This window comes from Nipponia nippon, unplaced genomic scaffold (genome assembly GCF_047370975.1).
Source record: "Nipponia nippon isolate SJK-2023a ecotype South Korea unplaced genomic scaffold, ASM4737097v1 scaffold_5, whole genome shotgun sequence".
In the NCBI taxonomy this organism is placed as follows: Eukaryota; Metazoa; Chordata; class Aves; order Pelecaniformes; family Threskiornithidae; genus Nipponia; species Nipponia nippon.
The window spans coordinates 95,637,981-95,664,375 of record NW_028262369.1 but is presented as its reverse complement, the minus strand read 5'-3'; the positions used below and the strand labels follow the sequence as shown (position 1 = coordinate 95,664,375).

General features: G+C 39.3%; 1 long non-coding RNA gene across 3 annotated transcripts in view; it reads right to left on the bottom strand.

Annotated features, from left to right (window-relative positions):
* The window catches only part of LOC148052394 (uncharacterized), a 48,939-nt gene that overhangs the window by 11,804 nt on the left and 10,740 nt on the right, over positions 1 to 26,395 (bottom strand). For all 3 annotated transcript variants that reach the window (XR_015699180.1, XR_015699179.1, XR_015699181.1), the window contains 2 exons: positions 6,834 to 6,980; positions 6,425 to 6,448 (listed from right to left, as the gene is read on the bottom strand). This is a non-coding gene — a long non-coding RNA (uncharacterized LOC148052394). The remainder of the gene's footprint in view (positions 1 to 6,424; positions 6,449 to 6,833; positions 6,981 to 26,395) is intronic.

Here is a 26,395-nt window from a genome sequence, read left to right as displayed (position 1 = left end):
TCCTCTCAGATATATTCCTTTTTTCCTTCATGATACCAGAACACTCTACAAACAATACAGTGTTCACCTGTTGGTATGCAGCTACAGAAGGCACAATTCTTTCCCAATACGCCACACAAGAAAATACAAAGTGATTCTAAGAGAAAGCAATACATAAACTTTGAGGAAGAAATGTCCACAGAGTGGGAAGAACCTCTCCATTAAGGTCTTCCTTTTATGTGTTGATATACAAAGCAAGAAAATGGGGGAGTAAACATGACACTACAATTTATTTTTCTAAATTAAAAAAGTCTGAGAGATATATATTACATTACAGCACAGCATTCCTTTCTATCAGCAGCCTGTGAAGCTCACGATGCCCTAGGTGTTCTCGGAAGGGCTGCTGAACAGACTGCGGTGATAGAACAGACCTTCGCTCTGTGAAATCCTGCTGACAGCTAGGAGCTGAATGCTGCAGTTTCTTGTACCCTTAAGATAACACAATTGCTTGGATGCAGCAACATCTTACGCTGTTTATGAGGTAGTGATCAATCTCTGATTGACAATTCTAATTAGCAGCTCTCTTATGTGCAACATTATGGCATTTTATAGCAACTTTCTGCTGCCTATTAAATCTCTGCAGTCATCTTATATGAAATAGAGTACTTTATAGATCATTTGACACCCAACACTGTCAGTTATATTTGTTTATACTGAAAGGCTTTATTGGTATTGCAGCATGCTGGTTTTGATATAAAAGTTCATATCTATAATACCTAGTGATATCTTCCAAGACCTGAGCTTTTCTTCTCTGAAGAGGTACTGGCATTTGAGGCTGGCACAGGAGGACTACTGTGTCCTATTATTACTGTTTCCAGAACACAGTGTGTTTCAGGTATAATGTTTTGTACATTGAGATGAATTTTTTTCTCCCTCCAACAGAGGTGATTCATAATGGAATACAGTAATCTTAAAAATGACATCTGTTTAAAAATATGGTTCTCTGTTACAGTCACGATGACATATCACATTTTGCTTGGTTGAAAACATGCTAGAAAATGGTGTTCATTTGAGATATGTTATGAAATGTCCAAATAGATTTTTTTATGGAATAACATCTTTCCCTTAAAATCAACAACAAACTAGACAATAATTACAGAGCAGGGTCATACCTTAGCATCCCCATTAGAATTTGTAACTAGCAGACCAAGTTCCATCAGAAACACAGGAAATAAGCTTGTCTTTTAGTCATCAAGTTTCTCACCTGTATGGAATATGAGTTTGTTTCAGGTTTGTTTTTTTTCTCCCTGATATTTCTTTTGGAAAAGTAGGCTTTCCATCATACAGAAAGTGATAAATTACTGAGAAAAAACACTATCTTTTTTTGTCATGTGTGTGGATTGTACCAGTGATCTGTTTTCCCTGGTGTTCTTGGAGGAAAAGATAGTATATAAAATAAAGTTCTCCTTCCTCCTCCCCAGAAATCCCAGAACAGCAATTTGAGCTTAAATGTTACCTTAAGCATACTTTAAATTAACCACTGAACACTTCCAAAACTTAAATTTAAAGATGAGTGATCAGCAAAAATTTTGTAACAACACCAAAAAAGAAGAAAATGATTGTAAAGTACAGATAAGGAGGTCGATGATATATGCACTTGAAATACTAGATATCAGCAGACAGAATGCAAAGCACAGCAGGGCAGTTACAATTCAGTGTGATTCATCTTTTAAATAAGGCTTTTCTAATTTTATGAAGTATTTGTCATATCAAATGCTTCCTAGTTCCATGAAAAATTTCTTTGATTTCCATCCCTTAGGATTTTGAGGTACAGTATGGCATTGCCTTCATATAAGGATTAATGCTGGAATTATAAATAAACCACTCAATATTTAGGACTATTGATGGTGATACGTGGCACCCTGAAAGTTGAATTCCCTCACTTCACAGTAACTTTACAGTATCACACAAGACTAGAAGCTGTACAGGAAGGACCCTCTATTTTATTCAGAAGGGAGAAGGCCTGAAGATGCATTGATTTCAAACTTATTTTGCAAGTTACCTTTTAAAAGATATTATAAACCTTCCCTGTAATTCAAGAAATTTTTTTTCCTTGGGAAATTAGTCAGGAGGCAATATCTATGCATATATCTAATGCACAGGCACACATACATATAAAAATGTTATTGGAGAGGAAAGATTGTATTGCACTGCATTAATAAAAGCAAAGAAAAATTCAAATAGTAGCTTCAGCATCACCAGTCTCTCCTAGTCATATTAGCTGTGCAGGAGCTAAACCATCCAAGATTACCTTTGGCTTTCCCTGCCTTCCTGCCAGGTCACCCTCCTCCTGCACCCTGGGCACCTCCCACTTTCTGGCTCAGGGATTTTTCCTTCAGCTGCCAGCCCCAATTACTTTTTGCACTGCCAGGTGCTCTGCATATCCTCTGCTAACAAGGCATTCCTTCTGCTCTGCTGATAAACTTTGTCTTCTGCTATTTTGGCAGCCTTCATTCCCTCCCAGCTCTTCCTTTTCACCCTCATCCCCCTCCTGCCAAAACATACCTTCCTTGACCCACTCTTTCTCCAGTTCACTTCCATAATGCTGTGGGGTCATATAGGGCAATTCCTGTGCAAGCCATCTAAATAACCCTGTTCCCCAAACATCAGAGGACCTCTTCTGCTACGCACTCAGGGATGGTATGTTTTACCTTTGAGCCTTTCCATGACACAAAACAATTTTCATTAAATATTTTCACACAAACTATTAAAGAATGAGAGACCTTGTTTAAATTTAAACAGGACCCTCTCCTACGCATTGAAAAAGCTAGCCAAACTTGCTTAGTGTGTTAAATAGCAATAATCAGAAGTGGCAAAGAACGCTAATACCAAATACCATTTTGTACTTGGAGAGAGGGAGGAATCAGCATCACCCATCCTGAAATCATTGTTAAATTTGGCATCACTAACAGTGCCATAGACAAGGATAAACCTTCCCTCTCATCCACATTCAAGCGCAGTTTGGATCTCTGCTGTATGTTCTGCGCTTCTGTTATTCTCTACTGATTTTTGGTAGAGATGCATAAAATATGCAGCAGAGACCTGTGGTGCAACTGGAGGATGCAAGATTACTCCTGCTTTGATGAAGGGAAAATACACTTCTCTCATTTATTCCCCTTGGACCACATAGGCAGGAAAACGGAGTTCCATGGTACGCCTTTGGAAAAGGGAATGCTGTTAGCCCAAATAACTCAATCCAGCAGTAAAGTAAAACCATAAAAATATGACAGTTCTAATAGTTGACTAGAACTGTGTGACTTTCCCTGTGTAGCAGAAATACCTCTACAATTTTTAAGGTGTTGAACTCATGGAGTTAGAGTTTACATTTTAACTGTATAATATAGCTCAGATCTCACCTAAGACTCAAATTTAATAAAAATCTACTGGAAAGCTTTAGGTGCATTTTAAACAAAATCCATTGTTTTTTATCCAGTGTCGAGATCTATATCCAAAATGGAACTTAAATAATGTAGCATGTAAGCAATACTCATGCTGAGGATCTTTTATTTTCTTATACCTATCTTTTTTGTACATACACACACACTATGAATCAACTTCCGTGGTATATCTTCATATTTTTCAACTTCTGCTCTTTGTTTTTTATTTTGTTTGAGTGGCTACCCAAAATACAAGCATTTACATATAATGAACAGTTAAATATAAAACAATAATTTTGCATTTTAACATTAATCTTATCTCTAGATATTTTATACCACTTTATAAAAGTTAGGGCTACTAAATTTTAATTTAAAAGCTTAATTTATATTGAATTTTTAGAGCTAGCCTTATTTAAAATAGACTTTCCATACAGTAGACTTTGTCATTTAAAATGACCTATAAAACAAAGACAAAGCACCTTCTGATATGTGTGTCCCTTGTACCAGGTTGATCTACTGGCATGCCCTCAAATATTGGCTTACAAGGAAATTATTTCAAAATGCTCTTCTGTTTTTCTTTATCATTGTATAGATAAGAAATAGGTTAACAAAAAATTAATTTGCCCAAGATTATCTAGACAATTATTTAGGAACTCAGAGGTAAGATGGGGATTGAACATGCATCTTCCAGCTCTTGTAACACTGATGCCTTCCTAACAGAACATGTTATCTCCTATACCATACCACTTAAAATACCCATAAGATAAATAGTAGACAGGTCAGACTGCAGCCCTGCCTGCTACTTTCCCCTAGTTAGAAATGCAAACAAGAATTGACCTGTACCACTACTCCTGATCTCAAACCAGTTAGAGTGCATCTCCTCCAGAAGCCAGGCCAAGGAAACTCAAATCAATGACCGTGGATAAAAGCTTTTCCGATAAACTCTCAATTCATTAAATCAAATGGAGACTTTAAATTGATGAAGATTATAATAAATTATTTCTTAATCCTGCTGTATCAATCTATCATACATGGTACTACAATGCAACAAGCAGTAACATTAAAAGCTTTATGAACGTCGTTATCTCTTCATTCAGAGCTCAGGGGTGGCTGGGGGCAGGAGAGGAGTTACAGTGGAGGATGTAGAGGAGTAATGGGTTACAACTTCTGAGCAAGTGGGAAGGAAGGCCTCACTTTGGCATTGCCCTGTGAAAAGTGACACTCAGATGTCAGCATTTGCAGTGGCTTGCACACCTTTGCCACAAGCTTCTTCCATACCCTTCCCCACTCCCCGGCCAGATTTCCAAGCCCTGTGCTCGTAAAAGGCAGCCCAGTGGCAATATCTAAATACACAGTAGGTAGACCAGTCAGTCTAGAAGGAATACAACAAAGCCAAGTGAAGAATATCTGATTCACATTATGGTACAAGAGGTTGACAGTGCCATAGATAGGACCAATCCGTTCTGGTTGCTTTGAAGAGCTAAGGAATACGACGTTTCCTCAAATGTAGGGAATATTTACAGTTGTTAGCTATCCCTATACTATTATTATTAAGATTGTGAAGCACAGAGCCCCATTAGTCTGCTGCTGACATGCTAGTTATTTTGAACTCTGCTAGCTTATGATTATCATACTAATTTAGGAAATTGCAATACCATTAGTTAACTCTTAAGGATGCTAACAGATATTTTGCAAACAATGAAAAATCAAAATAGCAGCTGTTTTCAAAGCTCTTGGTATTACTAAAAGGAGGAAGCAGTAACTCTAAGAACTTTTATTTAAACAAAAACAGCTTGATCAAAGAAACATACCTTGAAGACATTCAGCTATGGGTTGTATTCACTGACTAGCTCAGAACCTGGCTATTTTATTACTATTATACATTCCTGCCTGATGTATTTTTGCTGGTACTTCTGGATTCAGGACCTTACCTCAACATCAACTGGTAAAATGCAGTGTTATTTTGATCCATTAGACTGGATCCTCATTATCCAAGACTGTTTGTGTACTTCGCTACCACAAAGGAAAAAGTGATAATGCCTCCAGGGAATTGCCTGAAGTGGGATGGCACAAGGATGTGTGGATGGCCCTGTGCAAGTGTCACAAGCTGTGCAACCTTCCCCTTGCTTCCTTTGGTTGGAAAGGCTAACGTGTGCTCATCAGGCTGGTGGTCGCTCAGGGCCCTTACACCCTATTGACTTTCAGTAACTCATGGGAACTTCCCAGTGATTTGTATTTATTTAAGCACATATGGTTTTACATTAGGACAATGACATCATTACAAACCCACCTTCCTTTCACACTGAATTTTATATGCTTAAAAAGACCAAATGAGTTTTCCTATGATCTTGCAGTTCCTGGGGTCCAATGAGTACTCAGATGATCTTTATTTTATAGTCTATGCTTCACAGGTCAACTGAGCTCTCTACCCACCCATATCTGCTCTGAGCTGCAACATCCGAGAGCTCTAAAAAACCAAAAACAAACCAAGAAATGTATGACTGAGTTGCATTTCACTGCAGGTATTTTTTATGCACCACAGCACACTCACAAACAGCAAATCTGATGGGAATATTGCATGAAAGGGTGTTGTCATAAGTTTTCAAGTCCAGTATTGAAGACTCAAGACTTCAGATAAAAATCCAAAGTTTTGACATTCTCCTTGTAATAGTGTTTTATGCTTACACAGCCATACAAGCAACTCAAAACATTTTCTGTTTCCTATAGAAATAAATCTTGCAATATCCCTGCGAGATAGAGACATAGTACAGCCATTTTACAGATGAGGAAACTTAAGCACAAAGTACATGACTATCAAATTGACATTTACTTTCAATATCTAAAATGGACTCTTAGGCATCTAAATGATGGCTTAAGTATTCACATTCAGAAATAAGCATCTTACTCCAATTCAAAAACAGGAGTTGTCAAATATAAAATATATAAAATACTAAAAATAACCTAGCCAACATCTTAGGTTAATTAAAAGACTTATAGACAACACCTACCTGGTAAATTTTCAAACAGCAACCCTAGGGGGAAAGCAGAGGTCTAAATATTAATAGCAGTTCTTTTACCACTGGACCTAGTATTATTGTAAACAAAAGCAATTATTTTTGGCTTAAGAGTATGTGGTTGGGATGTTTATTTATTACCTTGGTAAATGAAAGAAAAATTCAATTCACAAATAGAAGCACAGTAGTACAGTTAGCAACTACTATTGCCAAAAGTTGGTCCATCTCAACAGAAGAAAAAAAATATGTATCTCCTAGCTAAACAGTTTTGGTTATTTTCTGTAGCAGGAAATTTTTTCTATGTGAGGCAGCTGTATGTTTTCCCCAAACTGTGAACACAGGGCATGCATTTCATTGTGATTTTTTTGTGCCTTTAGAGTTTGGTCATGCCACCTTCACCCACCTGCCACTTCCCAAACTTCTTTTCTTCTCCATGTGCACAGGAGATGGCCCAGACAATACAGAAATCATTCAAATCACTTTACATCTCCAGCACCTGCTCTTCTGCACACAGGTTGGATCTGCTATGGCTTTGCACTGCTTCTATCCCCTGCAATAAATTTTAATCAGATACTTTGTACCCAGTTGTACTCTTGTCTGAAACCATCCAAAGTGCTGTTGTTGCTAAGGAAACCACTTCCCCGTTATCCTCACACTCAGCTCCACTGCCTCCTTCCCTCCATCTCCCCTCCCTTTCCTTCTCCCCATTTTTCCTTAGCTCTAAGGGGCAACTCCAGCACCATATTACAAGTGCTGAGCCATTTACCCCACCTCCCTTGGAGTGCAAACTCACTTGGAACACATAAGTCACTGCAGTCAGAATTTGTGTTATTTAAAGTACGACTGTCCTTGCACAGGCCCATTATGTTTAATGAGTCCCTATGCAGCAAGAGACAAGCCAATCCCAATGGGCCGTAAGAGGAGCTCTAATCCACTGAAAAAAGGTAAAAAAAACCCCTCAGCTCTAGGCTCTTCTTGCAGGAGACGAAAGAAGAAATATATGGAAGAGAGCAGATATGGGCTGGATATGTGAGTGCTTGAGTATTTTTTTTCCTAAGCATTAAAGTTCCAGACCCCTTCACTCTCCTCTGCAGATCATTCCCCTCCATGCCAGCCCCACTACAGGAAGACTTGTTTACCTCTTTCAGAGAAATAAAGTCCCCTGAGCCATTTAACTGCAGAATTGATTTCTGACCCTTTGCTTCCTTCCAATCTCCTAATGTTTAAATTATGCAGCCGACAAGCAGACCACAAGAGCAGCTCACATTTAGGGTTATGTTCTCAAAGCTGTGAGTAGTGCATGCAGAACACAACTCCACCACCACAAGGGCATGGAAAAAAAAAAAAAGAGTGGGGAATTCAGCTTTTGCCACATCCCTCCTGTACGTCCAGACCCAGAAGGCAAAAGTGTAAATCAAGGTGTTAACTGAAAAAGGCACAGGGAAAGCACAGTAAGGAAGGAAAGTCAACAAAATTGGAGTGCTTTCTTGTGCAGCATTTGAATAAAGCCTCATTTTATTTTGTAGATCTTTTAGGGAAAAGGGAATACATTCAACATACACAACTCCCTGTTGAAAGGGCCCCTTTAGCTATCCATTGTACTTGTTGGTAATGGTAATTTTGACACATTTCAGCTTTTTCTGCACTCATTACTCCCCCCCCCTTGCTTTTGCTTTTTATCACACTCATCTTTGTATAGTGGGATGTAGGAGATACAAAAGGTAAAATTCAGAACTAAAGAGCAAGTAACCTCTAATATTATAGAGGCTTCTCTGTGCTTTTGCTTTTCCAAACTAAGCATCATTGCCATTAGTATTGAGTGTAAGGATCCTGCTGGGTTTGTTGCGGTTGTCCTATTGACTTTCTCTGGATGAATAAGTTCCTGTCAAGAGCACCACTAAATATCCACTTTAGAAAAGCACTTTTAGCCATAAAGAGCACATTTTCCCTTCCTTCCTAGAGTCAGAGCCAGCACTGCAAAACAAAATGAAAATGCAGTCTTTGGAGACAGATATAATTATAAGTAAATACTTCATAGGCATTAATTAGCAACATTTTTTCACCTGTGTTTTGTATAGGGAGTCAAACATCCCTCAACAGAATTTGCTGGTGCTTCTATACTTGCTACTACCACTTTACAAGTAATAATTACACCAAACAATTGTACTGCACCGAGCTTCAGATGCTTGAATAATATGAATCTAAATTCTTCAGTTGTAGATTTTTTTTTGTAGTCAAAAGAAGCTAAGATACTGATTCAGAATCAACTGCATGGCAGTTTCTTAGTGGTCAGGAACCAAAGCAGGGTTAGACTCATCATATAAAAAAAGCCTCAGAGTTCCAGAATGTTTATTTAAGACTTCAGTTAATTATCTGAAAACAGTCTTTGAGAGGGATGAAGCAATGGCTCATCTGCATTCAACATCAGTGCCATAAGATGAAGGTTAAAGAAAAAACCCTACAGAAACAGGACAGCAGAAGAGATGAAAAAAATAAAGGTCACTACTGGCCTTCACACTTCTAGAAACAGCAGAGCAAATGCTCACTGAGAATATAAGCCACTAGGTCTGCATTTGCCAGCAAAGAGAACAGACAATTTCTTTGGGCTGTTTATGTCCAAGGCTATGCAGTTTTTAATCAAAGGCTACTGCTCTCTCCGACAGAGACAATGCATTACTGATATTGTACAGTAAAGAGCCTTAAAGAATTTCTTGAGTTATTTTTCATATAAGAAATTTAAGAATTCTTAACTCACTTGTCAGAGTTCCGCCCATTTCTTTAGACACAAGCCATGAAAGATGTCTGTTGCTTTGCTGGGATGTTCAGAGTTAGGGCTCCTACACCAATGCGGAACACCACAAATCCCACAGAGACACTCATGCATATACTGCTAAATATTTACAAAGGTTTTATTCTAGTGAATATTATCATCAATAAACCCATGTGTTATAGAAGGGTCAGAGGCAGGTGGAAGAGAAACGCTGAGGTATTAATCTAAAAAATAAAATAAATGCTAGAAAGACTGGAATTTTTTTGCAGAAGTCTTGAAATGCATGCCACCAGCATATCCCTAGAGCAGCTATAAGAATTGCTGGCTGTGAAGGCAGACCAGTGGAAAAACAACACAGCCACTTATGGCTGTGACTCAGCATCATGACTGTCTTCTGACATACAGTCTACTGCTATCAGGTACTCAAAGGGGTCCTTATCATCAAGCAGCAGAACCTGTATTTTCATTCTTAAATGCCTTCAGGTTTGCTTAACCTCGGGCTTGTGAATGCCTAGTTTACCTCATCCTTTAGCTGGGCAGAGGGGAACATCCTTATAGCTGTCTTCAGATTTTTGTCCGAGATGTAGAGTTCACTGTTTGAACATATGAATATGCAGTTAGGAGTCAGAAGCTGTCAGAAAATCATGCAGCTATTCACTGGAACAAACAAGAGAAATGTCTTCATATCAGAACTGTCTTGACATTTCCCAGCATAACCAGATCTCACTGTGGTCTGCAAGAAATCAATTCACAGAGAAGCCACAAATATCAGCTAATGCCTTGATTCATAAACTTTTATCCATGCTGGTATGAAAGTCCTATTAAAGTAAACAGGACTACCATCTCATATACTCAGGTTGCAGGACCAGGGTGGGCGAGAAGTCAAGCAGCCTCTTTGAAAGCTCCCTGGGGGCGAGGGCAGGGGTGGTGTTTGGAAACCAGCCCTAAACTTTTTCCTTCATACAGATTCACGTTGTCCTCATTTTACCTACCCTGGACAGTCTGAACTAATGAGATTGCTTAGTGCCTTAGTTTTGGTAAGGAGTACAAATATTGATCACTACTGGAAAGGTTCCAAAAACCTTTTCAAGTGACACTTTTGTTTTGCACTAATTATTATTCACATAGTTTGGATAGAAGAGTTCTTGGTTCCACTTACTTGACAAATGCTTTTATTGAGTACTGTGAATAAGAAGCTTTTATAGGACAAGGCAAATCGTTGGAAGATTTTTATTTTCAGGACTACAGTTCACTCCTTTAGATCTGTTATTTTTGACAAGAGGGAAGAAAGGTTAAAGTAGTGTACAGCATAAATAATTTTCGATGAATGACCTAAAACTTCAGGGTCAAGTCTTTTATGGGTTTATTATTAATCTCTTGACTTCAGCTGACTTACGGTTTCATTTGGGGGAATTGTTTTTAAAGAAAATGAAGGGTTTTCTTTTTTTGAAAACTAACTAGTTTTAGCCGTTTTCTTAGATTTTCATTGATGGGTGTCTTGATTATGATTTTCCTGAATGCATGGTATGCTTCTGATGAAGAGGGGGACTTGAGGGCTATTTAGTTGGTGGCAGGATGTAAACACTAATTGGGGCTACACTGGGAATTATTCTTACAGGTATTGTTACAATGGATATAGAAATAGCCAAGAGGACATACACTTATTTAGTGGACAGATACATTTAATGTAACAGTGCTTGCAGTTATTAATATTTCAGAAACCTGTGAAAGTAAATTGGCAGTAAAGAGCCAGAATTGCAGCTTGGATTTCCAAATCTCTGCTCGAAAACTAACCAAGGTCAGGGATGGGATTAATTTCTTCCATGCAGGTTACAGTCTCAGTGGTTGTTTAAAAGCTATATAACCATAAAAAAAAAGTATGACTGGTAGAGAAGAAAGTGGAAGAGTATTATCCCCCCAGCTGATAAAAATCAAGACCCATTGGAACTTTCTCCAAGGTTACTGGATGAGGTAAAGGGTACTGCATTTCCAGGTACAAAGAACTGTTTAAGTGATGGCCCCGCGACCCAGCAATGAGACACACAAGTGTATAGGTTTCCCATTACACACATCATTGCTCAATTAAAAACACAGCACTAAGTCCTCAAAGTCCTGACCCAAGATGGGGCTAATATAAAGTCTAGGGGAGGTTCCCTCAGGAAAACATCTACTTCCTTCTCTAAAGCACTGCATAGGGCAGTTCAACTTCAGCTCTAAGCTTTTTTTAAATTTTCAGGCAATTCTTTATTAGCAGTCATACAAGCATGGACCGCAGAACCTTACAGCGTTGTGTTAAACATGTAACATCTAATCACAAAGATAGTATTTCTATGTACTAATCAAAAATACTACACTTTAAGAGATAAAGCCTATTGAAAATATACTTTGTCAGGAAGAGCTCTGATTTTCTATCAGGTGCCCTTTACTTGTAGCTGTGTAGTAAAGAGCAGCAGTGGCTGACAACAGCAACAAAGCTCTGGTTTACAGACAGAGCTGAATCCCACAGCCCTTGCAAGAGCACGAGCCCGTCTGAAAGGAAGGGACTGACTGTGCTAAAGCAAAACCTGCTGTTCTGCAAGGAGCAACTCAGCAGGGGAAAAGGCAGAGTCTCCCCTTCTGCTAGGAAGCTAGGGCTGAGAAACTGCACACAAAACTCCAGCTCTTCTAATGCGTCCTCTTACACTGCCAGACTCATGAACACATAAAAGTAATTCCCATTTAGGTGAAACGCATTAGTAACTGCTTTATACACCTACTGGAGGAATTTTTATTTTAAATATGCAGAGAAGTTAAGCCATCTATACTCTGAAATTATCCTTTACAAATTCTGGGAAATACACACTTGCCACTGCTGAAGCGATCATGTGGTTGGTTGAACTGGCCTGGATGTCTCCACACTGCTTTTTTTCTTGCAATGCGGAAGGAACTAGCTGAACAAACACCCCTACACCCTGTAGGCAGACCTTGCAGCTGATTAGTCAGCCACATACTTAAGTCTATTAATATATAGCTCTATTGCCATGGCAGCAGGTTAAAGTTAGAAGTAACTAGATTTGAATAATTTAAATATGCTAAAAATACCAACTTCTAGGCTTAAGTGGTTCTATTTGTCACTACACATTGTCATCCATAATGACAATTGCCACCTATGTTAGAAAGTCTCCTTAGAAAACTCAGTCACTGCATATGCACGTAGTTCTCCTGTCTACGTATTCATACTCCAAAATCCATGTCAAATAGTTCCAATTGCAGACACTGAACCCAGTAGTTTTCTTCCTCAGATATAGTGAATACATGCTTTATGATAGAAATCAAACTGCAATAACCAGATATTGGAAGAAGGCTGGATAGATTTAGTTTGATTCAGTATGGCCCAGCCAAGTCTGCCTCCAGACAAACCTGAGCACAATTTTATAAGTTTCTCTTTTCCTACATGCTTATAACTACACAAAGACCACACAAAAAAATTTTAACAAATTTAGATTTTAAAAAGTAATTTTGCAGTGCAAACATGATAAAACCCACAAAAGATGCAGAGAATACCAAATCATATTGTCTTATCTCAAAATAATGACCGTGCTTGGAAAAAAAAAAACCACCACAAATTAACACTGGGTTTCAGAAAGGCAGTAGAAAATGTAGTTCCTCTACATAAGTTTACCAAAGAGTAAACCCAATATAAACTAAAACTCTTCCTGTTCCTAAGAACTTCTGAGTGCTCCGGAGCCTCCAAATTAATCCAGTGCCAATCCTAATCAATATAAACCACTCGCCTAAGTAAAATCATTCAGGTGCTTTAGTGTTTCCAGGACTGCCTGTTTGACAGCAATGGGAAAGAGATATGGCTCACAGTTAACAAAAAATTAAAAAATAATTCTATCTGTATCTGCGTTTAGCACATACACAGTATTCAAGGTCTTCTTGGCTTGTCATATTCATTTCTTAATTAAAAAACTAACAGGGAACATTAAACATCTTCCCATTTCAGCTTTCAATATGCAAATTATAGATACAAGCCTACTAGTAGCAGCCTACTGAAAGATATGGCTGTATGCCATGCAGGTGCAAGAAAAAAGATCATTTTAACATCAAGTCATTGCAACTACAAATTTACCCACCAGTAACCCAGTTGGGAAGCTGGTCTAGTGGACACTGGATTGAAGATTTTGAAAGAGAAGTAAAGAGAAAGGAATGTACTTCAAAACACTGAATAATATATGGTCAGTTCTATAATTTAATATACTTTGGGAATGGACAATCTTATTCACCTTCTAGGGGATAAAAAGATGCTTTTTTTCTTATTTCTGTGCCAAATCTACAGAGATTGAAACATTTTTATTTGCAGTTTACAAGTGATTCCCCCTCCCCATCCATCTGGTCCAACTCTTCTCTGATGGTCAGACCACAAAGCTATGGATAGACATAACCACATTGATTTCAGTTGTAATAACTAATCCAACTCTTGCACCGTGATTTTCTCCCTGTACACCAGTAGAATTGACTACATACTACTTGGACCACATTGTCTCTCAGTCCATGCACATGAAGGTGGCCTTGCACAAGATGAGGAAGAGCTTTTGTGCATAAAAAAATGTGGGGAAACTCCTTTCATCTGCAGCACCTTCTCTTCAAGGCGACTCCAAAGATGGTAATAGCTCAATATAACTAAAGGGAAAGGTGTGCCTCAGTCCCCACATCTGGCTCCATGATCACTCCTAAGAAGACAGACAGCAGCCATGCATGCAGCCTGTGACATGCTGCCTCAAAGGAGGCTCCCCTCCTTCCTACATCTTGTGCAGCTCAGTGCACATGGGGAAGCAAAGGTTTTGTTGATTTTGTTTTTCTGGAGGGAGAGGAAGGAATGAGGCAGCATTATGGCTTTGATGGAGCAGAGCTGCTGGGAGACACCCTCAGCCAAGGGCCAGTATGGATGCAGATGTCTCTACACATCTCCCCCAGATTCCAAGGGGCAGAGCAATCCTGTTTTGGTTGGGGCATAAAGGACTGAATGATGAAATGGCCTCTGCCTGCCTGCCCATGGTACAGTCATGGGTAGGAGGTAATAGAACTGTGGCCCTGGAAGGCCAAAGACCCTCCTTGGGCATGACAAAAGCAAGGCAGCTCATTTCCAGAGGTGGAATAATAAGTATTGAATTTTCCTAAAATGATGTCTCTGCATGCAACAGGAACAGGAGGCTAATTGGCAAATAGGGCTGCAGCAAGGAGCTTCTGAGAAGGGTTTTAAAGAAGAGAAGAGCCATCTAAGCTTACAGAACAAGCTGATACTGATAGCTGTGTGAGATGCAGATACAGGAAGCCAGAAATGTTTTAAATTTGAGCTGTTGTTGCAACCGTGGATTCCCAGCATTGCTTCATTTGCTGCCCCCACTAGACTGCCACTCTAAATTTCTGCTAGATTATGCTGTGCTGGGAGATCCTTCTCCTGGGATCATTAAGCATATCTCAATTTAGTTTTCCAATAAAAATCTGAGAGTTACAATTTAGTGGCACAGCTGCAGTTACTGAAATAGCTCTGGCTCTGCTGAGGAGGTGGTTGGGAACAGACATAGAAAAGGCATAGGAAGGACAAGGAGGCTCACATCAGCAGAAGCAGCCAGGAGAAGAAAGGTGATGCATGTCAGCAGGGACTATTTCATTGTGTTCCTATTTCATACTTTAATTCATTAAAGAAATCTTGTTCAAACCAGGGCCAACACTGGTAGTTCACCTCCCTGTTCCATCTCACTGTTTGACCCATTCAGAGTCCTCCCAACACATGCTGGGTATTACCTGCATACAACCAACAGCTTGACTATCTTATAAAAAAAGAAGCAAAACCAAGACATCTACTCACTGCATGAAGCAATTATACAGCATAGCACCACACTGAACAGGCTGTCATGCTTGCTGAACGCCTAGGACAGCTTTTCATACTTTGTATATGCTGACCCATGTTAAGTACCCACATCAATTGTGTTTCTTATGCAGCCAGTTTAGGCACCTGAAATGGTGATTCTTTATTTTTATCAGCGGATAGGTATGACCAAACTGCAGATAGACTTGCCCATCAAAAGTCTTGAATGACACTTAGTACTATAAGCTTCCACACTTTGAATCAGCACCTCTAGGTTTTTTGGCTTTGTCTATTCACAGAAGCAAGAAAGTGAAAGAATGAGAATAAGAATTGTTGGCTGAAAATCTGAAGGCAGAAGATGTAAACTCAATTATGTTCATAATTCCAAAGGAACAGAAAAAGGAAAATGTATATTAAAAAGGACATGTCAGCAAATTTGGAGGAATAGTCAAGGCAGTCCCTGGGGTTAAAACACACTCTAAAAGAAACCATAGGACAGCTGGTAGTTGTGGACAGCCTATTAAGGGCACAATATCAAATAAATCTGGTGCAGGGAAAATGGAAGAAAGAGCCTCAAGACCTCTTTAACAATCCAGATAAAAGGGAATTGTATTTAAAGTGGAACTGTGCTGAAAGTGGAAATGTAATTAAGGACAAGTGTAAAAGAATAGCACAAGTATGTAGGCATAGAATTGAAAAGGCAGAGACAGAAAGCAAGTTATAACCAGCTATTAATGTAAATGAAAACAAGAAAAAAAGTTCTGTTATGGATGATGCATTTATCGAAGACAAAGAACCATCAAGTTCACTTATATTAGTCAAACAAATAATGGCAAATGCAGGAAAGCTCAAGTACCCAAAGCCCGCCTTTCTTCAGTTTTCACTAAGGTTAATTACAGCCAGATATTTGAGCAATTAATATTAACTGAGAGATAAAAGTGTAGGACAGGACTATGAAAAGGACAGGTTGAAGAATATTTAAGTTAGACACGGTCAAATTTTAGGGACAAATGAAATGCACTTTCAAGGAATTAACTTAGGCCATCTAAGAATGATTAGCAATTATCTTTGAGAACTCAAAGGACAGGGAATTCCTGGGGGACCAGGGAAGGGCAAACAGAGCACCAACTCTTAGAAAAGATGACAGAAGGAAGGTCCAAAGACTTAAAGATCAGTCAACCTTGCTTTTATACTTGGAAGTGTATCAGAACAGTGCTTAAAATGGTGAGACAAAAATATGAATATAGACCATACGAATTTCTTGAACAAATTAACCCAGTCACCAAAATGAGGTATTCCTGACACTGATGAGCACATGGAAAGTTGCAGGCATGCTCCAGTAAGGCTTTTGATAGCTAGATTAGCTCTTATAAGTTTCACAAGTAAATTCAGGAAATACAGCCTAAATGAAGTTATGAAGTGTATAGACAGTTGGTTTAAAAATAGCACTTAAAGCTATTACCTTTGATCATCCAATGAAATGCGAAGACACTTCCAGGGGCCCTCCATGAGAGGCCTTTCCTGGACTTTGTTCTGTTTTGTATTTTCATCAGGGGTGGTGGAATTGACTGCACTTCAGTCTGAGAGATAATGCATTCTTTAGCAAGAGATGCATGTTTTCACAAATACAACCATTTGTGTGGTCCCAAAGTAGTAAACAAATAATAGAGTAGCATTTTGCTAGAGGACTGGGAACAGTTATTTTACATTGGAGGTATTTCTGTAAAGGTTGTCTTGCATGAAATGCTGCATGCAGTTACCATGCTTAGCAAGTCTAAGGTTACCTCCTGTTTCTGAAAAATGCAGTAGCAGAGCCAAGCATTCAAGTGACAGTGCTGAAGACAGATATAAGGAGATGAGGATTTATCAGCTCAGATAAGGGGCTTTGCCTTCCTCATTACAGTCACTGTGGTTGAGCAACTGCATAGCCTCCTCATCCAGACCGGGGGGGGACAAAGCTAGCTACAAATTGCTGTGAATGTTGCATTTATCATTAGCTCAAATTCACTTTCAATCTAAGTTGTATTTATACTTCATTCAGGGAAAAAATAGTCATAATAGAAACAGCCATTCTGCAGCAGTTTGATCCAAACCCTATTTCAGACTTTGGGAATGCAAGAAGCTTATAGTGCCCACCAGAACCAAACAAGCAGTGCAACACCAGCCATACAGGAATATCATTTCTTGAGAATCAGCCAACCATAAGGATAAGTTAGCCCAGCTGAGAAACAGGCCATGTAATCTGTAAAGGTGCTGTGCTCATCTAGTACAGCAATATTGCTCCTGGTACTCAAAGCACATCTTGCTCAAGACTACAGAAATCAGAAAATATTTTATCCTTTTCGTCAAATTTCCTTTACCATCTCCTGTACAAACAGATAAGGAACATGCTCTCCCTCATGAAATCAAGGTGCTTCTTCAAAATCTTAAACAAGATTGAAAGTCACAACAAGTAACGGAAGACCAACCAGTCACAGTAACTGAAAAAAGTACAGTTGTAGGGCTTGTCTGCTGTCTTCCCTTGGGGAAAAAAAAAAACCTCTATGGTATTGGTCTTTTTGTAAAAAGAAATAAAAACCACTGATGAACCGTGAATGGCTCAGCATTAGATATGATCTAGAGAAAATTTTCCCTGCGCCTCTGTAGTGTTAAAAACAGACCATACACCTCTTCTTCCTTCCAAGGGGCTCTCATATTTTCATGCATAATATGGCTTGACCTAGAAGAATATTAATTCAAGGAATACATGCCTTGACAGCAGAACTGAAGATAAAACTAAGCATGGTACAGTAAATTTAAATTGTTGATATGATAGTTGCATATTAATCAAAAGAAAAAGCTGCTGAGGTCTTGCATATTGAGCTAAATTAGATTCACATAGAGGGACATGAAGAACAGTGTGAAAGGAGTTCTTCCTCACTTGTGTTCTTCCACATGTTTTGACTCTAAGCCTGAGGACCAGGAGTGAAGCAACAGCACAAACAACTAAAAGGAGAAGAATGGATAAGACTAAGGCTATTACTTTTCCTTGTGCAGGCTTCTCAGCAAGCCAATGGGGGTATGAGTACATGATATTCGGAAAGAGAACAGCAAGGGAGAAATAGGGCTTGTGCTTCCTTGCTTCTCTGAAAGTACTTCCTGCAGGTTCTTTTCTTCACATGGAATTAAGGTTAGTCTTCCTAAGTTTGGCTGAATGATGAGGATATTTACCATGAACACTCTTGTCTTAAAAAGATTGGTGGGTTGAGAAGTTAAACTTTAACAAGCTCTGTTTTGTAGAAACTCATTGGACCTCTGAATTCACAGAAAAGCAATGTTATTTCCCTAAAATGCTCTATTTTTATGTCAGTGTTACTCCCTGCGCCAGTGATTTGGTCACTACAGGATCTTTCAACCTTAACAAGACCAGACTTCTAAGGTAAAACATGAGCAGAGTTCTCCCCCACTTCTTCACAAATATTGCAACTCTAATACGAAGCAGCAAGACAGGTCACCATCCTTTTTTGTCCAAGTAATAAGGTGTTTTGAAGCCATGTCCCCCAGGCATTGTATACACAGACACACATGCACAGATCCCACTGTGCACTGAGACTTGAAACTACAATACAACATTAAGAGGTATATTTTTCCTTCCAAGTCCATTTATAATTCCCACCAACGCTTATGGGAGCTGTGCAAACACATTAAGAGATGAATATACTTCCCTCCTGAGCATAGCCTTGAATTACAAGCCAAGAAGAGCTACAGAGGTCTGACACCTAGAAGAAAAGCTCAAAAATCTATAATTCTAATGGAGTTGCATCTGCTTCTCTCACTCCAGCAGTGCTACAGTACAGTGTGCTACGCTCACCTCCGCTGCCATCATTATGCAGATATACTCTCTATGGTAAAAATTAAGTGCTAATGATATTTAAAATCCATTTCCAAATCAGCCCTTTCTGCATCTCTCTTCCCATCTGTATCTGTTTACTTGGCTGAAAATCTGTCTGCAGTACTCTGATATTTTTCTGTAGAAAAGCCACATAGACATTTATTCAAGGATCTTTAGCAGGTTTCCAAGCTACTTTGGTATTTGTCATTTCCAAAGTGTTTTCTCGCTTTCCATTATAAACAATAATCATAATGAAACACGCTTTGGAAAACAGGGAAATAAAAAAAAAATCAGCTAACAGCTACTTATTTCCCCCATCCACCTGCCCAGGAGGCAGACAGGAGTTCTCACTAGTAGCTTTTCATAGACACAAAGCTGTTTAAAAAGTAATTTATGGTGGCCTTTCTTGCCTCCAAAACTCTCATCAAGGCCAGGTTTTGATCCTCCTCAAACAGACCTTAAAGTCCAGTGATGTCAAACACCTGCTGAAGCACAAGCATGGGCACTCAATGGGATTGGCGATTTGTCCTTCACAGGTAATATGGGAAGAAACACAATGAAGTTACTTTATACAGAAGGAGCATATGATTACATTAGAGTTCATGTGTGAAAAATTAATTTATCAAAATCAGCTCCCTATTTGTCTTATGTGTAATGAACTTGTCTTATAATGTGTAATGAACCAATTCCTACCACTGCCTCCTCCAGCACAATTTCATTGCTCAGACTGGAACAAGCATAGATTGAAGCAAACTCAGAATTAACTGTAATTTGTCCTACTTCAGGAAAAATTTCCTGGACTAGCTCTCAAGAAACCCCAGTTCTTTTCTACCTGTGTTACTTACCCACTGACCTGTTCACATTCTTTTGTCTCTACCTTATTTCTTTACTTCTAAGAGGAGAGTAATAATTTCCAACTTGAATACTGCCAGATCAATTCGCCTTAAAAACAGCTGTATATGCATAACTGTGTAAGAATTTCCAAAATGCTAAAGGCAACCTGGTCCCAATCTCTTATTGCCCATCAGTGAAGCTAACCACCATACCTACCACTGGAAATCTTCACTTTCCCCCCTAATCTGGACTAACAACTAACTGTGTGCTAGGAGTTTCTTAGGGGTAACTCCTTTATTTTCAACGCTTCACTGTCATTTACAGATAACTTCTGAAATTAACCCTTTGTACAAAGCATGTTTGCTTACAGGTAGATGATGATTTAAAACACACCAGGTGGTGATGGTGCTCATGCAGAAACCAGAGAAATTTGTGTCAGTCAAATGACCCCAGGGAGCTCTGTTGTACAGCTGCCATAAGGATGGCTGGTGGCCATTTCTGCCCCTTTGAAATATAGATTCTTTAGGCTCATCTGAGATGTCTGGACAGGGACTGCCCAGAAATCCTTCACTTGTTCTCCACTGTATACAAATCAACCCTTCAGCCCATGCTCACTGCCACTGAGGAGTGTCCAACCTACTGCTTGCCTGCTTTAAAATTGATTTTTACATCTTGGCAAATTTAAAAGCCCCAACAGTACAGGATTTATTGCACATTTACACTACATCACAGATGCATTGGACACACTGCACATGACCCACCACACATCTGAGCACATACTTCTGTTCAGAAACTCAGAGAAAGAAATGCAACAGCTTCACCTTGCTACAAATACATCTCGTCTCCTCTCAGCAGCACTGACCTACCTGAATTTCTGCAGCCCCTACTCATCTGGTAGTCTGCCTTGCTCTTGCCACTAATGGATGCAGCAGATGCAGTGCTGGCTCGTGATAGTTTTAGATTTCATCCTAAATTAGCCCACTGGACTCAACTGCTAAAGGAAGAAGTGTTATCACAGGTGACTAGACACAGCAAGTTGAATATAGACAGGTGTTCTTTCCCACTGAAAAAAATTCCAAAAAATGCCGTGCCTGGGGTTTCAAGCTTTCTCATCAGAATTCAACACAATACCAACACCTCTAGGTAGAACAAACACCACACAGGAAAGCAAGCCTTGGTGAAGAAATGAGTGAAGCAAGGTGTTTTAAACACTGTACTTAATTCACGCTCCCTTTTTCCTCAAATGTGCTTGTCTTTCACCACTGCACCCCACTCACCCAAGAGGAGCTCCTGCCCTGTGGCTCTTCCAGAGCAGGTTAAGCCATGCCTGCGTACAGCTGTGCATGTCTGGGCATGCAAGTCTCATGTTGTATTTGCTGGCTCACAGCATGACAACAAACGGCTTTTTTAGGGGATGGTGGAAAAGGGTAAAGGGTGCCAGAGCCTTAGGGAATCAGTCACAACTATTGCAAAGCAGAAACAAAGAGTTTACTGAAACAAATCCTACTAGCAACAGCAGACTGCAAACTAGCCTGTTTGCAACTCTACTTGCGTTGACAAGCCAGAAAAGTCTGTATACAACATTAGAGGAGAACAGGACTCAGCTTTCTAGCCAGCTCTCTTTTGCTATGTAGGAGTTCAACTTTTTGATTATTCCTGGTGGCTTAAAGATGAACCTTGTTCTAAATTATTAATCCATGGCAATGGGCTAAGCAGGTGATCCTTCTAATGGAAAATTGATTACACAGCAAAGTTTGGTGCAGAACTGAAATAGTATGGATATTAAATGGCTCTTAAGCAAGGAAAAATGATTAGTCATTGAAAGTCCTAACTAAGTTCTGATTTGAAATAAAAGGTCAATGTTTTTTAGAAAAATAATTTCAGCTTCACGGAGAAATTGTTTTGACAAACATCTTTGAGGGTTAAGGGGTTTTTTTTAGAGGTTTAAAAAACAAAGGGAAAATTAGAAGTCAAATGCGTTCTCAAACGTATTTTAGTCAAAGCACTGAAAATATAGCTTTCCTACCTTTTGTTAAAGTTCGCTTCATAAGAATTATGAAACAACTACATTCAAACATGCACGCTGTCAAATCTGCACTTTGTGAAAGATTCTATGGGGAAACCTCCACACTACAGTTTTCAATCACTTTATTGGCTTTTACTGTATTTGAAGGCCTTTTTTTTTTTTAAAACTGAGCCCTACTCCCCAGCAGCATCCAAGGCCAATGCTGAGGTGTATGTGCCTGTACTCAGGCCACATTTCTGCTCTGACCTGTTATGTCAGATAACTCCACTTTTCCAGGCTCACTCAGACACCTCTCCTGTTACGCCTCAAGTAGTTACCTTAACTAAACTTGGTATTGCTGCCTGTCGGATTCCCCTGACAACAGCCATTAGCACAGTTCAATGAAACACTGCACTGAGTACACGGAGTTTCCCTCCTGATCAGAGGTGCACAAGAAAACTTAGTTTTGTATTGGGTGCAAAACCCACTCAGTGGCTGAACAAAAGCAGCTCAGTTTTCATCCATCTTATGTCTCACCTGGCCACTTCCACCAGTGAAATGCAAAAAAACCCTGCCATTTAAGAAGAGAAATAGGCTATACCTACTGCAAACCTGCTTTGCCCACATGTAATCATCCAGCAGAGCCAGCTTCACACACTCAGCATCACTTAATTCATAAGGCTTTCCAGTGTAGCTCAAAGACAAAGTCTAATAGAGGAGGTAAGGAGAAAGTGAAAAACAGGGAAGAAAGTAAGAACAAATGTTGCTGGACATAATCTGGAAAAAGGACAAGACTGAAAAAGGACTTCTCAGATACTCATTCAATAAACATAACTATCCCAACATGCAAACACCACATAGGGTAGTAGTAAAAATGTATGTCAGTGTTAGAGAGATTCACATTGTCCAGTGTAGAGGGAACGACGGCCAGGCTCACGATGAACAGATTTCAATGCTTTTGCGCAAAGACACCATAAAATAAGAAAACTATATGTACCAGCACATTCACACTCTGGAATACAGGAGAACAACAACATGGTGAGGCAACTTCCTTACCTAAGAGCCAGAAGTTCAATGTGTTTCATTTACTACAGGTAGCAGAGACCAGCAATGTTATCCAAAATACAACCTCACTTCTGATAGTGGTTTGACACACTAAAGGTATTTAATATTTGTCATTAAATTCCTTATCTCAGTGGAAGCAGCTAAGCAACCGTAACCATTAGTAACTTTTGAGAATTACTGCATATCACAGGATCTTAAGTGTATTTTTCATTAGGGAATACAAAGAAAGGGAAACTAAACAAATTCTGCAACCTACAAGCAGATAAAGAGAAAATAGCCTCCAAATCCCCCTTCATTATTAGGGACAGAGGCAGAAAAGAGCAAGAGTGGGATACAACTACTGGTCATTGCAGGAAAGTGAGCAAAATAGGTTCATTTGAGTACAGACGCTGAAGAATGAGCAACAGCATCCTTCAAAGGAGACAAACAGCTTCCATTTTGTTTGAGAAGGTCTCATATGGCCAACAATGGTAACTGGTTAAATAGCTACATCTAAGGACACTTTCCATCTGAATAAATGTGCTCTCAAAGTGTCAACATCTCAGAGGACCAATAAGTTCAAGTGGTACTGAAATGCATGTGAAATGAATTGAGTGTAATGAAAGTGGTTAATGGTTTGGTAAGTTTTTGAAGTTGTGCTCATTGTTATTGTTAAGCTTGGATGCAAAAAGAGCAGTCAAGCTGCTTTACCTAGGGGAATCTGGGGGCAAGTGCCACCAAGGCACTTAATGAATGCTGGTAAAACATCTTTCCCAAGCAACTCTGAAAATCCACATGTATGCAAGAAGTCCTTTTGAGGTTTTTTTGCCTTGAAAAGGGAGTCTAGGAGTTAAGGTGTCATGAACTCTATTTGTATTGAAAATACCCTGAAACAGCATCTAGGTGAATGAGGAGAACATGTCCACCACAACACAGCTTCCAGACTTGATGCTTAGGGCTTCGGAGAAGCAGAGACAACACACCTTTTTACAGACAAATAGGACTGCCGAGAAGATTACTTGTTTCTGCTGCTTCAAAGACACCCTGTCTAATAGCTGTCAGTGTAGGTGAAAATGCCTTCTGGGGATGAGAAATCACTTCCATGGAAGTGCTTTTCCTCCTATTGCTGCCACCCCCCCATGCAAGACACATGTGGCCCCCTGAATGCTGGCTTTGGGAAACACAACCTGAAGTGAGCACTTTCCACATTCACTTTTTCACCTGAGCTCACTAAATTGTGACTAATGACTCCAATAAAACACTGCAGATCTTAAGCCATGAACAAAATGAGAAAACCCTCACTTTATTTGCCTAGCCAATATATTTCAGACTCCTGCATAATCAGTGCTATACCTGGCTGCTGCCCCAGAGCCCTCTCAGAAAGGCTGTACATTTCTGAAGTCCCTTCCACAACTACCAGTTAAAATGGGAAGTTTCAAACTGAGACATAATCAGTGTGGGTTTTATGAATTTTTTTAAAAGCATATTTACCTCCTACCATAAAACAGGTATTATCTTGGTAAAAATAGACTCAAATTATGGCCAATGGTGTTCTTAAACTTTTGGGAACCCTGCACAAGTCAAGGGGAAGAAACACTTAGTAAGAGGAGAACAGGTAAGAAGTCACTTTTACATTCTCTCTCACATATGGGGAAAATATTATATACCTTAATCATTGGCACACACACCTATATACTCTAGTTACTTTTCTTACAGATCTCAAAGCCACACTGGAACAGGGAGAGTCACATTTTCTAAAAGAAAATAGATTCTCCTATATAGCTTGGAAGGAGAAATTTTCATATTATATTGCACAGTCAGGATCATACAGTGAACATTATCCTCTGCTCCTTTATTGAGATAATACCTGCCAGATTTTGTTATTGACCTTCCATTGCAGCCTCAATACTAAGCTGTCAAAAGACTGTCTATTTTTTGTACCACACAAGTTAAAGGGTCATCATCCACCAAACAATACTGTGACAAAAAAGTGCTTAAAGGATTGAAAGAAATAGGAATTTTGTGCTCTAACATGAATATAATTTTTACCTAGCAATAAATAGGAATCAAAGTTAGTCTACTATTGCCTATGATTTCCTGAAAGGAATTTGAGACAAATATATGCTGCAATTCAATCACATATGGAGCTTGGGCACCTCACATTAGAAGTTCTTCAACAACATTTCTTCAGGTCTTGCTTTGTGATGTATGACATTAACACAGCTCTCGATGTGAAAAAACTTTTAGCCTTTCATGCCATTTCACACATATGTAGATTGCCATGTCGCGTTATAGCTTGTGTATTCTCTCATTTGGAGGTTACGAGATGTAAACATTCCCTGTGGCTAAGTGCTTGTAATTAAATACAGTGCTGAAGAAGCTAATTAAAAAACATTCTGATGATAGCTGCATAATACTTAATAACCTTCATAGTGGAACAGCTGTGCAGAAAATACTAGATTTGTTAACATTTTTACGAGTGTTACATTAATACCATGTTTACATGGCTGCAGGCACTGAGAACCAGAGGAAACAAGCATTAGCTTGGATGGCTTGCGGGCTGATCACAGGGGCTAGGTGTCACCTAACCTGCCACCCAGGACCTGGGCACAGGGAAACACTGCTCTGCTCCACTCCCTTCTGTAAGTGCAGGTACCACTGCTGAGACAGGGTTTTAAATGCACATATACTCTTATCATAAACACAGGCTTGGACATCTTGGGTGCAAAAGTTACAGAAAAGCAGATATCCAGGCAGGCAAAAATCTGCTTACCATCTCCTGGTGAGGAGCTTCCCTTTCACAATAGGAGTGTTTGGGGCTGCATGTGTACTCTCTGCCCTTTGCTCTATAGGGGACCTCAATGCAAAGTTTGGGATATCTGGATTCCACTCTGGGGCCAGAAACTAAGAGGCAAAGGATACAGCATATATAGTGACCACTTTCTTACTCGAACTAGCTCACATACCACAGATTTAGCTATTTTCTTTTGTACCAAATCATCACACCTCAACAGTCGCTGAGACTCTGCAGCTCACTGAAGTCAAATGGTCTCATAATAAAAATCACTCTGTTCCATGCCTCAACAGCACAATAAGTTTTCACAAATCACAGAAGTAACAAACAGATCTCTGTAAGGGACAGATCGCAAACAAATATTTCAACTTCATATGCGCATGGAAAAAAGGGGACAAAGCAAAATCAATAGCAATATGCTTGCTAATATGTGTCTTAGCCACAGGCTGCAGCATAGAATGCAATATACATAAGGTAAACATTTTCAGTGCAATACAGTTCAATAAAATGATAGATATTCTAAAAATAAAGTGTCCCCAAAGAAACAGAAAACATAATATCTGCCCTAGAAAAAGAAAATCCTTGTAGTCTCAGCGATCAGTATACAATGATATATGCTTTCAAGGCTAACTTTGTAACAAAAAGGCCTTTTTGAAAAAAAAAAAAAGTAAAGTTTCGCATATATTGCAGTCCTGCAGATAGGCTAGGTACCTCAGAGCCACTCACTAGAAGGTGATGGTCAGTAACACTTGCACTTTAAAAGGTCCTTGTTCCTCCTGCACTTCTCACCTCT